This window comes from Pyrus communis, chromosome 13, assembly GCF_041283825.1.
Source record: "Pyrus communis isolate YQ-2024b chromosome 13, ASM4128382v1, whole genome shotgun sequence".
Taxonomy (NCBI): Eukaryota; Viridiplantae; Streptophyta; class Magnoliopsida; order Rosales; family Rosaceae; genus Pyrus; species Pyrus communis.
Window position 1 is genome coordinate 23,937,945 of NC_142577.1, and position 13,990 is coordinate 23,951,934.

At 32.9% G+C, this 13,990-nt stretch overlaps 2 pseudogenes; both read right to left on the bottom strand.

The window, feature by feature from the left end:
- Window positions 1-10,442: 10,442 nt before the first annotated feature.
- Window positions 10,443-11,550, bottom strand: LOC148691978 (uncharacterized; annotated as a pseudogene).
- A 192-nt stretch (window positions 11,551-11,742) lies between these two features.
- LOC148691979 (uncharacterized) lies at window positions 11,743-12,893 on the bottom strand (annotated as a pseudogene).
- Window positions 12,894-13,990: the final 1,097 nt, after the last annotated feature.

Here is a 13,990-nt window from a genome sequence, read left to right on the forward strand (position 1 = left end):
TTTGGTCTAAAAATTTGGTCACGCATTACTCTTTTTTGAAGATTAGACTTGAATTGGAACAAATGTTTAAAAATAACAACCCGCATAGCTACTAGTTACTAATTAAAAATAAATTAACCAAACAAAAATTCGTAATAATTGAAAAGAATAAACATGCACTTAGCATTTCGAACTTAGGACCTCTCGTTAATTTTACACAACAAAAACCATTGGTTCTAATTAAACTTTTTAATCATTTAGCCAAATTTTATATATTTATACTTTTATGATAAGAAATTTGTAAAAATTGATAATTAAAGAAACACATATGGTGTTTTGAACCCAAGACCTCCTCAGTAATTTCAAACAACAAAACCACCAGTTTTAGCTAAATTTCTTTGTCGTTGAATCAAACTTTATAAATTTATACTCTTATGAAAACATATATAAATATATCATCCTAATAATTTTGGTGCCCCTAATTATTTTGGGTCCCGGATGATCGCTCTGCCCGCACTGGACCTAGACCGGCCCTGCTAATATGTGCATTTTTTTTCTTATATGATACTGTAGCATACATGCCGTCATGTGCGAAGTTTAAAATAAATATCAGCATACGATCGATTTAGAATAACACCTAAGTAACCCCCTAGAAGGGAATACTCGAAGGGTATTATGGTCCTTCTACCGGATTTTGATGAGCAAAGGCTGCAAAGACCAAGTACGAAAGGCATAAGGTAGTAGTTGCAGCGAAGGGTTTACGGCCTCGTAGGAATGAAGTCACGTTATGTCATGCTGACAGCTGCACTTGACTAAAAGCATTTAAAATTTGAAGTCAGTGGGGGTGAAATTACGGTTGTAGCCTCTTCTCAGCAAGTGAAAAAAGTACGGACAAACGGAATATATTTGGAAGAACCAAAAGTGCCTAAACTTGTTGAGAAATGAGAATTTTGGACTTTTATTTTGTAGTTTTTTTTCAAGGCAGTTTTGTTACTTGTGTGTTACACAATTAAATATATTTTGTTTTTATAAATTATAATTAGGCATTTCAAATGTTTAGTATGTATGATGGCAATGGAGACCTTAAAATTAGGTGATTTGACACCTCAAGAGTCAAGATTCCTTATTAATATGTCTTGCTTAATGTTAGATATTACCAACTTCATGTCAAAACACTATTTAACTAAATTCACACGCTAGTGTCTCATTGACAAAAAAAATCCTAAATTTGTAATAATCATTTTTAACAACAACAATTACAACTCGTCTTTGCTCAATGGATACAAAATACCCATGCTTTAGCACCCAATGTAACGGCCCTTGGTTGAGTCATTCTTCACTCCTGTTACAAGGTAGACCTCTCTTTGCATACCAACCCTCTAGTGAGTTCCACTTCTAGGGATAAGCTGAGAACTTGATGCGTTCATTTTGAACAACAAGGGGCGATTAATTAAGTTAGACAACGAGTTTTTCAGCAAGGAATTTTTTATTTTTTTTAACCCGAGTCAATAACATAATAGGACATCTTCCCATTGTTTCATAGAGATTCGTGATAAAGAGATTCTCTCAAAAGTGAGGCTCTCCATGGATTATCCGCCACCTAATGTTTTTGGCATAATTCTCGTGTCAACATTATAACATGTTGTGCCAAAAATGTGACGTTGCAGAGAATCCATGTAGAGTTCCACTTTAAGAGAATCTCCTTAACATTTATCTTTAGTTTTTTAGGTTAACCAATACTTTAATGAGCACTTAGAAGTGTTATTCTTTTGTTTCAAACAATCTCTATTGTTACATTTTTTTAGGTGATACAGTAGCGTTTCATTGATAAGGGAACTCTCTCAAAAGTGAGACTTTCTATAGATTTTATGTGACCTCATGATTTTTGCACAATATTTTATAATGTTGATACGGACATTAACGTTTCTACTTTTTGGGAGAGTCCACTTAGCATTTCTTAAATTTGCATTACTAATATCAAAGCTAGTAATCTTTTGAATTTTGATATCTTAACTAAAATAGATGGATTAAAAGAATGTTCCAAATATTTGATTGATGAGCTAACTAAGTTACTTGCAAAAATAGATCAAACCACGAATAATTGACTTATAAAAATTAAAAAAAAAAATAGAATCATATTATGCATGGAATATTTGGAAATTGATTTTCCTTATTATTCCCCTTTTCAAAAATTGAGTCAAAGATATATTTGTTATATGGGATTGTACATTGTAGGGTGCACGCATAGGGAATTAGGGATGCGTGTAAAGCTAACTTGAATATTTCGTATAACACATGAAAAAAGATGCTCCTTGCGGTTGGATGGATGGATAATGCTTATTGGGCCCTAGCCCATGGGCCCATGTTGCCCCACTACCTTTGGAATTTATTTTAGTTTAGGATAAAAAGGAAAATTAAGGGTTGAATTTTAGAAGGGTATTATGGTAATTGGGATGATGATATGGCTCGCGGCCCGTTGGGGTGGGTGAGAGTTCAGGGACCTACTTGCCACCAAAACGACGGCCAACCACGTCGGATTTATGGTAACTGACAAAAATGCCACCTTCAATCAAAGACCCATTTCAAGATTTCCTCAATCTTCTTGTCTCACTATTTTCGATCAGATGAAGATTTGATAGAAATCATAACAATCTCTTTTCTGGAAAAGACACTCCTCTCCTTCTACCCATAGATTTTTTATTTTTTGATAATCTGGAGCGAACACCTCCAAAAAGTTAAAACACTATAATATTTGAGAAGTACAAACTGAACGGTTCCTAACAATTCTTAAAATATCATCATATAAAAGATCACCGATCCAAACAAGAAGTTCTTCGAGACAAAAACCCAAATCAAGGTCGCAGCTCCAATTGACTAAGTGGTTTCTACCCATAGAGTTACTCTATAACCCTTTAGTTAGAGGTTGTAGTTGACAATGGCAGAATCGTAGTAAACAGGACTCTCCAGAGGTAGTTTTGGAATAATAAAAACTGGAGTGTGGGTAACGTGGGCGGGTTGAACCGGAGCCTCAAAGATTGACAAATGAAAGAGAGGCCCGACTCCGTAGGGAGAACGGAAGCCTCTTATCACAAAATTTAAACAATTTGTGGGCAGAATTATAAAATAAAATAAAAAAAGGGCGCTTTTTGTAATAAGAAAAACCATATCCAGTTAATCAGAAAAATATAAAAGTAAAGAGAATATCACAAGCAAATGAAGCAAAATGCGATTCTCAGCCCACTTGTAAAAATAAATTATAAAAAATTATTGGAAGGAATAGTTTGAGTTGGGTTTCGTAAGACAAATTGCGGCTGTGTTTTTTTTTCTTCTATTTAATTCTTTATCTTTTTAATTAATTAATTAGTTTATTTAGGTATTGTTTTTGTTTAGGGTGAGGGTCAAAGGAGGTTGCGTGTGGGTGTTAAAGAGAGTTACAAGGAGAAAAGAGAGAAACGTCAAAGCCTGCAATTATTGTTTTTTTAAGTAAAATATGTTGTCCAGTGGAAAATGCCTTTCTCTACTTCCACCTCTTTCTATAATCCAATCATGTTTCCAATTACTCTAATAATTTTATTTATTTATAAAAGAGATCCGTTGATAATTTTATCATGTCAGTCCACATTTTTAAGAGTCAGAAAAACTTATAAAGATATTTTAGTCTTTTTTTCGTTACTATCGTGTGATTCATTAGTGCAATAAATTAAACCTAGAACATGTCACGTAGAATACGGACTTGAAATTCGTCGTCAACTACTACTAATCTTTCAAGCAAATACTTTTTTATTTTTGGATGTTGGGGGGTTGGCTTGGTTTTTCTTCCCTTCCTCACTCCTTTTACTTTTAATGGGAACTCATCTTTTCAGGGTTGCCCCCATCACAAGCATCCTAATGGCTAATACACACTACTTCATCCGCAACATGACACGAAAAAAAAAAATAGGCATATAAACCATCTTTTGAAATTTGAGTTGGAGTAACCAATAAATAGGGCTACTCAGATGGAAAAACTAACTCCTCCTACATGTGAATTCAGAGAATATTTGCACAGATTCACTGTCATATGATATTACTATATTAATTTTACTATTATTATATACATAGATGGTAAATTTGAAATATGTTATGAACCAAAGATATAGTGCTAATGATTTGTTATACTTTATAATATGAATGGATTAGTACGAGTACTTATGGAACGATGACATTGACCCGTCTTATGAAGTGTTCATCTTTGCAATAAAATAGTGGCACAGTAGCTTTCTAAAGGCCTGCACTCTAATCTAATTAATAGTATAATCAATGAATAATTGACAACGAAACAAACAGTATTAGCAACACATTATATTAATTAGGGTTTAATTATTAGCTGGAAAGAGAGATCGCCACCAAGTAGAAGGGCAGTTTGACGTGGAAGAATAAAATAGTGCCCACTCTCCTTTTATGTCAATGATTTAAGTATTGTTTGTGCTCTTTTTCTTTGAAGGGCATCATTTCGCATTTTCTTAGTGTCGTCTAATTATTCATTACAACAACAGACTTCACTTGTATATGTGTCACAAGTTTATTTAACATTTTAGGGTTTCGTGAGGTTCAAATTCATTGAGCTTGATAATTAATATATAGTTTTGTCCCTGAAGAAAAATGGATGAGTGATATCATATCATGCTATTTAAAATATTTGCAAGCAATCTCTTGTTACATATACATTTAACATATATAAATATAGTGAGTTTGACGGATTTTTTAAATAAGTTTACGTTACACTGTCTAATTTTTGGTATGAACAATCTATATTGTTTGGATCATTGAACAAAGTTAATGGATGAAATCCATATAGAAGATGTGTGTGCGTGCGTGCACACACACACACACACACACACACACACACACACACACTCAAACATGGCTACAAGTAAATGTATGTCTTTGTTCATGGATGAAATCCATATAGAAGATGTGTGTGCGTGCGTGCACACACACACACACACACACACACACACACACACACACACACTCAAACATGGCTACAAGTAAATACATGTATGTATGTATGTATATACACACACACACACATGCATTTACTTGTAGCCATGTTTGAGTGTGTGTGTGTGTGTGTGTGTGTGTGTGTGTGACACACCAGCAAGTAAACAAAAAATATCCACTGGGAGTGGAATATCTAGAACAAATTAAGGGTTAGTGATAGAATTTTTACCACCTGTAAAGGTACAGATAAAAACACTTAAAAATACTTGCAAGAGAACAAGGTTGTCGTAGTATAACGGCTCAAGTAAGGTCGTTTTCCACAGTGATTGAATGAATAATTTGTGTTTAAAACCAACTCTTAATTAATTATTTAAAACAAAGTTTGGAAAATGTTGATTTTAGAATTTAATATAATAAAAACGAATTTTAAAATAAAACAATTAAAGAAATTAACTAGAGTTCAATTTAAAGAAAATCAATTTGTAAAGGCCTAGGGTTCCTGTCACATCCCAACCCGGGGGGGACCACTTCCCGGGCCCGCTCCACCACTGTAGCACGATATTGTCCGCTTTGGGCCCCGACCACGCCCTCACGGTTTTGTTTCTGGGAACTCACACGAGAACTTCCCAGTGGGTCACCCATCCTGGGAGTGCTCTTGCACGCTACTCGCTTAACTTCGGAGTTCCGATGGAACCCGAAGCCAGTGAGTTCCCAAAAGACCTCGTGCTAGGTAGGGATGGGAATATACATATAAGGATCACTCCCCTGGGTGATGTAGGATCTTACAGTTCTGCCGTCCCCTTAACAATCCTATGCAATTTTACCAATTACTTATGAATTTCTACATACATGCGTTGAAAGTTAGGTTTTTCTAATACATATTTTCCTCGTGATGTTCAAGCGAAAACGTATATCTAACGTGCAACCCGTCTGTGATGTTCAGATCAAATATAAACATGCAAGACTTATTTAGCTTTGTGAAAACTCTTTGAAAAACCATGCAACCCTTAAGAGCGTGATGTTCGCCTTAAGTGAACTTACAATTACTAATCACTAGAAGCCCTCTTCAATTTTAGGGTGATGTTCCAACATAAATTGCATCAAATTACTTGTCTAAAAACCCTAATGGTCGCGAATCACTAAGACAATTAGATAGTTTAATCGCAGTGATTAATAATTCAAAGCAAGCATGCATCCATTCATAAGATAACTAGGAAATAAAAGGTTTCCTATTTGAATTAAAATTCAGACTTCTCAGAAAATTAGTTTTTACCAACCAAATCAACTCCGATTTGATCCAAAAATGTCTCTTTTGAAAGCTTGAGACGTCCCCTACAAATCTTCAGAAGGAATCTTCCTCAAAATATGACATCTTGACCTCCAAAATACCCAAAACGTCCATAAACGTCAATCTGGGAAAGCTGTGCGCTGGGTCTTTATTTCATCACCACAGTCAAATGGCTTGGTAGAAAAATCTGAAACTTTGATACAATCATCTTTAAAGGGGCACGAACATCCTTCAATTAGAATCATTCCAAAATTCATCCGTTTGATCAGGTTTTGCTCCAGAGGAAGTTGAATGTCTTACATTGAAAATGTATAACAAAGTATCAAAATTATACCAAAATAACCAATAAACTATAACTAAGAATATGGTAAAATATAGGGAACTTTAACGAAAAGCTCTCGGTATTGTTCACTTTAACGAAAAACCACATTTTTACACTAAAAAGTCAATCTTGGTACTATTCACTTTACCATTTATTTTGTCCTTATCGTTAAAATTTAAAGTTTTCAAATCCTTTTTCATTAGTTTTTCTTAAAATATATGGTATAATATAGACTCATCAGTTAGGGACAAAGAAATTAAAAAATTGCCATTGATTCAAAGTTGACCAAGCTATTGTTTATGCTGGTGATGTAGATACCTTCCAGAGGTTATTACCTGTTACACATGCATTGCGTACACAGCGATCGATTCAGCTCGTTTTCTTCATTGTCAAGCTAAAATATATTTTGTCAACCAGCCTGAAGCAAGCTATCAGATTAATGTCTGCAAAGACATAGATGTAAGCATCAAATTAATGGAAAAAGAACACTACCTGATAGAATTAATAGCTGTCTTTCTTCACTTATAGGCAAACACGACCTTACCAACAACATGCATTCTTTGTATACAAGTAGCCGTCAGTCGAATTGATGTCTTGAACACATAAATATAACTTAATAGGATAATCATGAGCCGATCTTAGATTTTATGTGTGACTAAAATCACACGAAGAGAAAGACAAACAGAAAAATAAGCAGTGTGAAAAATTGAGCTATTGAAAATTTAAGACGGAACTTCAACTTCTTTCACATCGTGCTCGTGACGTTGAAGTTTGAAAACCGAAGCCTTGTAAACATGCATGGGGTTTCGTTTCAACCATAGAGTATACGTGGGCTGCATGCAAATCCACCGCAGGTCACAAAGTACAAGTTCTATTTTGCTTTTGTTGGGTTGATTTTTAGCTTACTTGTGAATATCACCAATTGATTTATACGGTAGATAAACTAGTAGACTAGTAATACTAAAATATATACTAATGATTACATAGTATACGAATACGATAAAATTATAGAAAAGTTGAACGAAGTTTTTGAGATGATCATGATTAGATGATAATGATATAGCAATGATAATCCCTCACCTGCTATTTCAGAGTCGTGATTACCTAATTAGACATATTACATTTTGGGTATTATTCACATAATACAGGCTTGTATTTCACATAATACATTTTGGGTTCGAATCATGACATTGGTGAATCATACAGTGGTGGCGTGAATAAAGCTAAAATGCATCTGTGAGTCTTCCTCACCCTAATTAGACATATTACATTGTTGCACTGACTTGTCTACTTGCTTTTGATGCTTGTACATATAAAATAGGAAACTTTAACGAAAAGCTCTTGGTATTATTCACTTTAACGAAAAACCATATTTTTACACTAAAAATTCGATCTTGGTATTATTCATTTTACTCTTTATTTTATTCTTATTGTTAAGACTCAAAATTTTCAAACTCTTTTCATTAGTTATTTTTATTTATTTTTTTATTTTTTTTATAAAATAACGTACAATAACCATACTTTTCTTGCTTTTGTAGAAGTACTTTTAAGTGCCTACTTTCGAATCAATGCTTTACAGTGCACGCTTGAGAGAAACTTCCTCTCCTACCCAAAAGGCCCATCAAATGCTAACAAAAAGATGGGTATCTTTGGGCATGTGGGCAAATTGGCCCTCTTTGATGATATGTGTGTATATCACCTTCATTGTAAAGTCGCATTTTTTTTTTTGACCTCATTCCATGAAATTTACAAGGTATTTATATTCTTGTTTAGGAGCAAATTACATCGTCACTTTTAACTTTGTTCTGATCTTTTGGGGCTTCTAGGATAAGTAGGTTTCAACTGTAATATTTGAAGGAACAAAGAGGCTAAAACTTTGAGGCATATTGGTAAATGAGACATTTCATAACAATTTCGTTTTTAGTTTTTTGAATGAATGAAACTAAAAACTAAAAACTTGAAATGAGCCTTGATTATGTCATTTTGGTCTGAATACATAGTTAATCAGTAGACCAAATAGAACATATTGTTATTTACATTTCAAAAGAATCATCCTACATTTAGAACTCGTTTGGAAATGCTTCTAAAATGATTGGAAGTGCTTTTAAAATGCTTTTAGCATATAACTAGTGCTTCTTGCATGAAGCACTTCAAACGCTTTTGAAATCCAAAAACATTTAAAAAAAAAAAACTTTTAGCTATTTTAAAAACACTTCCAAATGATTTCAACTAAACCCTATATACGAAGAAACAAAAACCTTCTCGGTACCCTCTTCTTCTTCTTTAAAAAAGCACTTCCAAACAATTTCTTGTATGGTTCACCCTAAATTACTTTTTTGGGATAGGTAGTCAGGCAAATAAGCAACATGGACCTCTCCCAATAGTATCTGGTTGACAGACTTGTTGAAGCTGTGTGTCTCGATCTAGTTGACTACTTTCTACATTAAATAGTATTCTCATAGTTGTTTATTTATTTTAGGGAGTTTTAACGAAAATGGCTTGAGCTAACTTTTATTTAATGGAAAAACCACCCTAAACTATGATTTAATAAAAATGTTTTAATCATAAGGACACAACACTTTTATCTCAGGCCCTACAAAAACTAAAACACACGAGCTCAACAAAAACCCCAAACCCCAAACCGCATAACAATTAATATTCCAAAATTGCCCCTAACGGAGCCTAACCCAGGCCTGTTAGCCAAAGTTGCAGTTACTAAAATTCATCATTCCTCCAACGCCATTAATGTTCACCAACCCCTTCGCACCGTACCAAAAAATCGAAACCTCCATTGCTCGAAACGTCAAAATCTCAAGGCATTTTCAAGTTCGATTCAAGTTTTCAAACAATAATCTACACATCAAATCTGGAATTTCTCAACCCAAAAACTCCATTTGAAGATGAAAAATTGAAAACATTTGAACTGTATATTTGCCGAGTCGAAATCGGACAAACACACGTATAAACCTATAAATTCTGATATTCTTGATGATTTCTTACTTTAATTTACTAAATGTGTACATTTGCTTGTTTGAGATTCTAAAAAATGAATTATGTTTATAGTTCAGAGTATTCTGATTTGCATCTAAACGAAAACAGACAAAAAAAAAAAGGGAAATAAAAGCAACAAAGAAGAAATAGAGCTACATACCACAAAATTTCTGATATTCTTGGTGATTTTACAGTAATATGTAAGTTTGCATGTTTCGAATTCATTGAATGAGCAATGTTTATGCAAAATGGTATATTTTTACTTCACTTTGATAACTGCTCGTTTTCTTATAACCTTTAAATAGTATGTTCTTGCCCTCATATGTTGGTTGCTTTGCTTAAATAACTTAAATATAATCAACATTCTATTACGGTGGGATTTTAGTTTTTAATAAACAGTGTTTACGAAATAATTCACAATTTTAAGTTTAATAAACAATATTTACGAAATAGTTTACAATTTGCTTCGTTTGTAAAATAGAATTGAAATGTACGGAAATAGTAAAATCTGAGATGCATTCACAAACAAGTATAAACATATATATGCTATTACACAAACTGGTGTGATTCTCTGTTAATAATTTGTACATTCAACAAACAGTATAGTTTGATAAATAGTGTAGTTTTTTTGTTTCTGTTTGATAAACAGTATGGATCCATAATCAATAAGGTGTTTTAGTTCATTTTCCTAAATAGCGTGCCCTATTCCGATGTAAATCCATCAATACTTCAGTATTTTAAGTTAAGTTTTGTGAGTACTTTGAGTTATTTTGATTGATAAATTGGCCATGTTATCCAGAATCAGTGTGGTTTTCTAGTTGTGGTCTATTCAGATATAGATCAATAAATAGTTCAGTTTTCTAGTAAAAAAAAGTATGGTTTTCTAGTTCACTTTGATAAATAATTCACTTGTATAACAACTTTACATGAAACCTTGTTATGTCCCAAGCATCCACACCTGCTACAGGTGACAGTCTTCTCACTCCCACTGATTTCCCCAGTAAATTTAATCCTAGTTTTCTTTGGTCTTCCAAATGGAATCTTTGTAATTGGAGGCCTCACCATTTATGATAGCATCAACATTCGGCTTTTCCAAATCTGAAAATGGATGCATGACAAATTGATATCTTTTTTTATAAAAGCTTGTTTTCCAGTAATCATCAACGTAATAAAAAACATCATGATTATCATGTTGCAACACCTGCAAAGCATGAGAACATGGAAAACAATTATACTGCCATTGCACACAAGAACATGTCCTATCATCCAGACAAACAAAAAACCGATTCCACTCCGTCCTAACTTCAAAAACATCTGCATCAGAACGACTAATCCTCCAATGCATGCCCTCCTTCAACATCAACTTCATCTCATTTTCTTTCTTTGGACACAAAATCGTATGAATATTCTGACCAAATATTCTCTTCTCAGCCATATTACCCATCAATCGAACTCTAATGTCTTTAAGAAGATCCATAAGTGGCATACAACGACTATTCGACATCATGGCGTTAAAAGATTCTGAAAGTGCATTGCTCATCGATCCTCATCTTTTACCAGGAAAATGGGCAATAGCATTGTTCTCTTTTGGCAAATCACACAAAAATTTCTTCACATGCCCTTACCCATTATCCTTGAATTCCGTCATGCAATCATCAAAATCAAATGGAGTACATGCGTACGCATAATTTGCCAACAAATTCATCATTTTCTTCTTTAGTCATTCACCAGCAGCATTTGGAAATAAAGTACTCACATTCTGTTTCAAATGAACAATATAAAATGAATGTGGACACTTAGGAAAGAATTCTCGAATGCTCTTCAAAATATCATCATATCTATCCAACATAAATGTGATCACCATCCCTTGAGACCTCAATATACCAGATAATATTGCCAATAACCCTCTCCAATTTGCTATTGTTTCTAAATCAACAATAGCATAAGCAATCTCAAAAATCTTTGCACAACATAAGTGAAAATGCATTGTCAAATGTCAACTACTTCTGAAACTGTAATTGAACTATTTATTAAAATATGTTTGAACTACTTCTGCAACATTTTTCCTTTATTTGAACATAAAATCAAAACCAATGCACAACAAAAAGAAACAAATACAGTCAAGTATCACCTATTTATGAGACTGATTGAACTATTTCTTAAACAGTTCTTCAACTAGTTACGGATATATTTTCTTTGCACAGTAAGAAAACAGAAACAAATAATATCCAATATAAAAGTTTGAAATTATTAACTCACTATCGTTGTCCTTTTTTGCACAACAAAATTGAAGTGTTCTCTTGTATTTGCTCTTGATATCATCAATGAATAACATCGGGTGACAAAATATGAAACATTTTATCCATGCATCATAAGTAATAAACAAATGAAGAAATCTATTGCTCTCCGGTACAACTTCAAGCTCAAAAATAGATTCAGGATTGCTTGAATGAGCAGATTTAACATATCACGGCAAGAACTTGTAAGCATCAACATCATCACCATTTAACTCAAAAACTGTCATATGTTTGCCAAAGTATGCAGTAGAATAATCAATATCTAATCCATAAAATTGTTTTAAGTTTGAAATGATTTCATTCGGTTTAATAAGAGGATTTGACTGAACCTTATCCTTGATGAGAAAAACAACAAACTGTCGTCCAACAACTTTGTTTTTCTTCTTTTGAATCATACCCTTGCATGTATGCAGATTATGCAAATTTCGAATATATCACACTTGGATGCATACACACGTTAAAGACAACCATCAGATTCCTTCCTAGAACACTCCGCATTAATGCGATTTTTATCATTCTTCAAATACTTCAAATCAAAACCACATTCAATAGAAAACTTCTTCAACTTATCTTGGAAATCAACACAGCCTCCCCTAAAGACTTGCCCCTCAGATTCTATGTAACTATTCCATTCACATGACATATAATTATACACACCATGAGAACCATACTTCCCTAAATGATCATTTTCACTAGCAACAATTATAGAGTCTGATGTACAATAAGAAGAAGATGTGTTTTCCGTAGGTAACTGAACCATGGAACCATCACATTTATCCATAACTAATATTTCTACAATGGATTTCTCAACAACATAAAAAATCATCAACATGTTTAGAACATCGGCATCACAATCTAACACACAATTAGGATCTTCATTCAAACCATATCGCAACTCAAACCAACCAACTCTCAAACCCTTAAACCTAGAACACAGATCAATGCAAATCTGATTGAAGGTAGAAGTTGATGAAATATAACTAACAACGCATAAACCACCATAAGTAAATCGAGCTAGTTTACAATTCTCCATAACTATTGAATAAAAACAAAAAAACAAAACAATTCAAATCAATACACAATCTTTTATGCACATAACAATAAACAACAACAAAATGTAAAAACAACAACAACCGTTTATTAATCTGTTGCAAGTCTAAATTCCAATTTTTGTAAAACAAATCAATACCTATTAGTTAAACAATATGCATATAAAGGGAACAAAAATAACACTATTTATACAACACAACAATCACAAAAACAAAAAGTAGATTGAAATATCCACTGTTTCGTAAAAAAAGAACACTATTTCTGAAAAATGTTAAAAACATCAAATGTGATGAACACCTATTAGTTAAACAATATACATATAAAGTGAACAAAAATAACACTATTTATAAAACACAACAATCACAAAAACAAAAAGTAAACTGAAATATCCATTATTTCATAAAAAAATAAAAAATAAAAAAAACACTATTTCTAAAAAATGTTAACAACATCAAATGTGATGAACACAAATTAATTCATAATAAATTTCTGAAAAATGAAAACAAAATCAAAATGAACAACATGCAATATAAACAAAACAAATCAAAACTTACCTGAGATTATTCGAAATAAGAAACTCCTAACTGAAAATTTCACAAACCGGAATCAATCTGCTAATATGAAAACAAATCAACAACAATATATAAGTCAAATAAAAAGTTAAGCATATTACATGCAAAAACGAATTTAAAATCAAATTCGAATTCAAAAAGAAAAATCGAATTCAAAATCGAATTCAAAACTACAAAAACAATGTCGATTACCTCCAAACGAAAATCTAACCAAATGTGAAAGACGATCACTCTAGTGAAAATATTCAAGCACAACGAACAACACCAATGACAACAATTCGATAGAATCTCAAAATATGCAACCACTGCGAATCTGTTTTGGAACAAAGGTTTATTTCGGAAAAATAGTCCTAACAGTGACAAAGAACAACGGTGATCACGATGCGCTCTCAACATTCGTTAGCAAGCATTACTCAAACCACTCAACCAAATTCAGAAAAAATTGAAGAACTCTTAGAAATTGTTCTGCAAAAATTAAAATTCAATTGGCTTGTTCGGCTAACTCCAA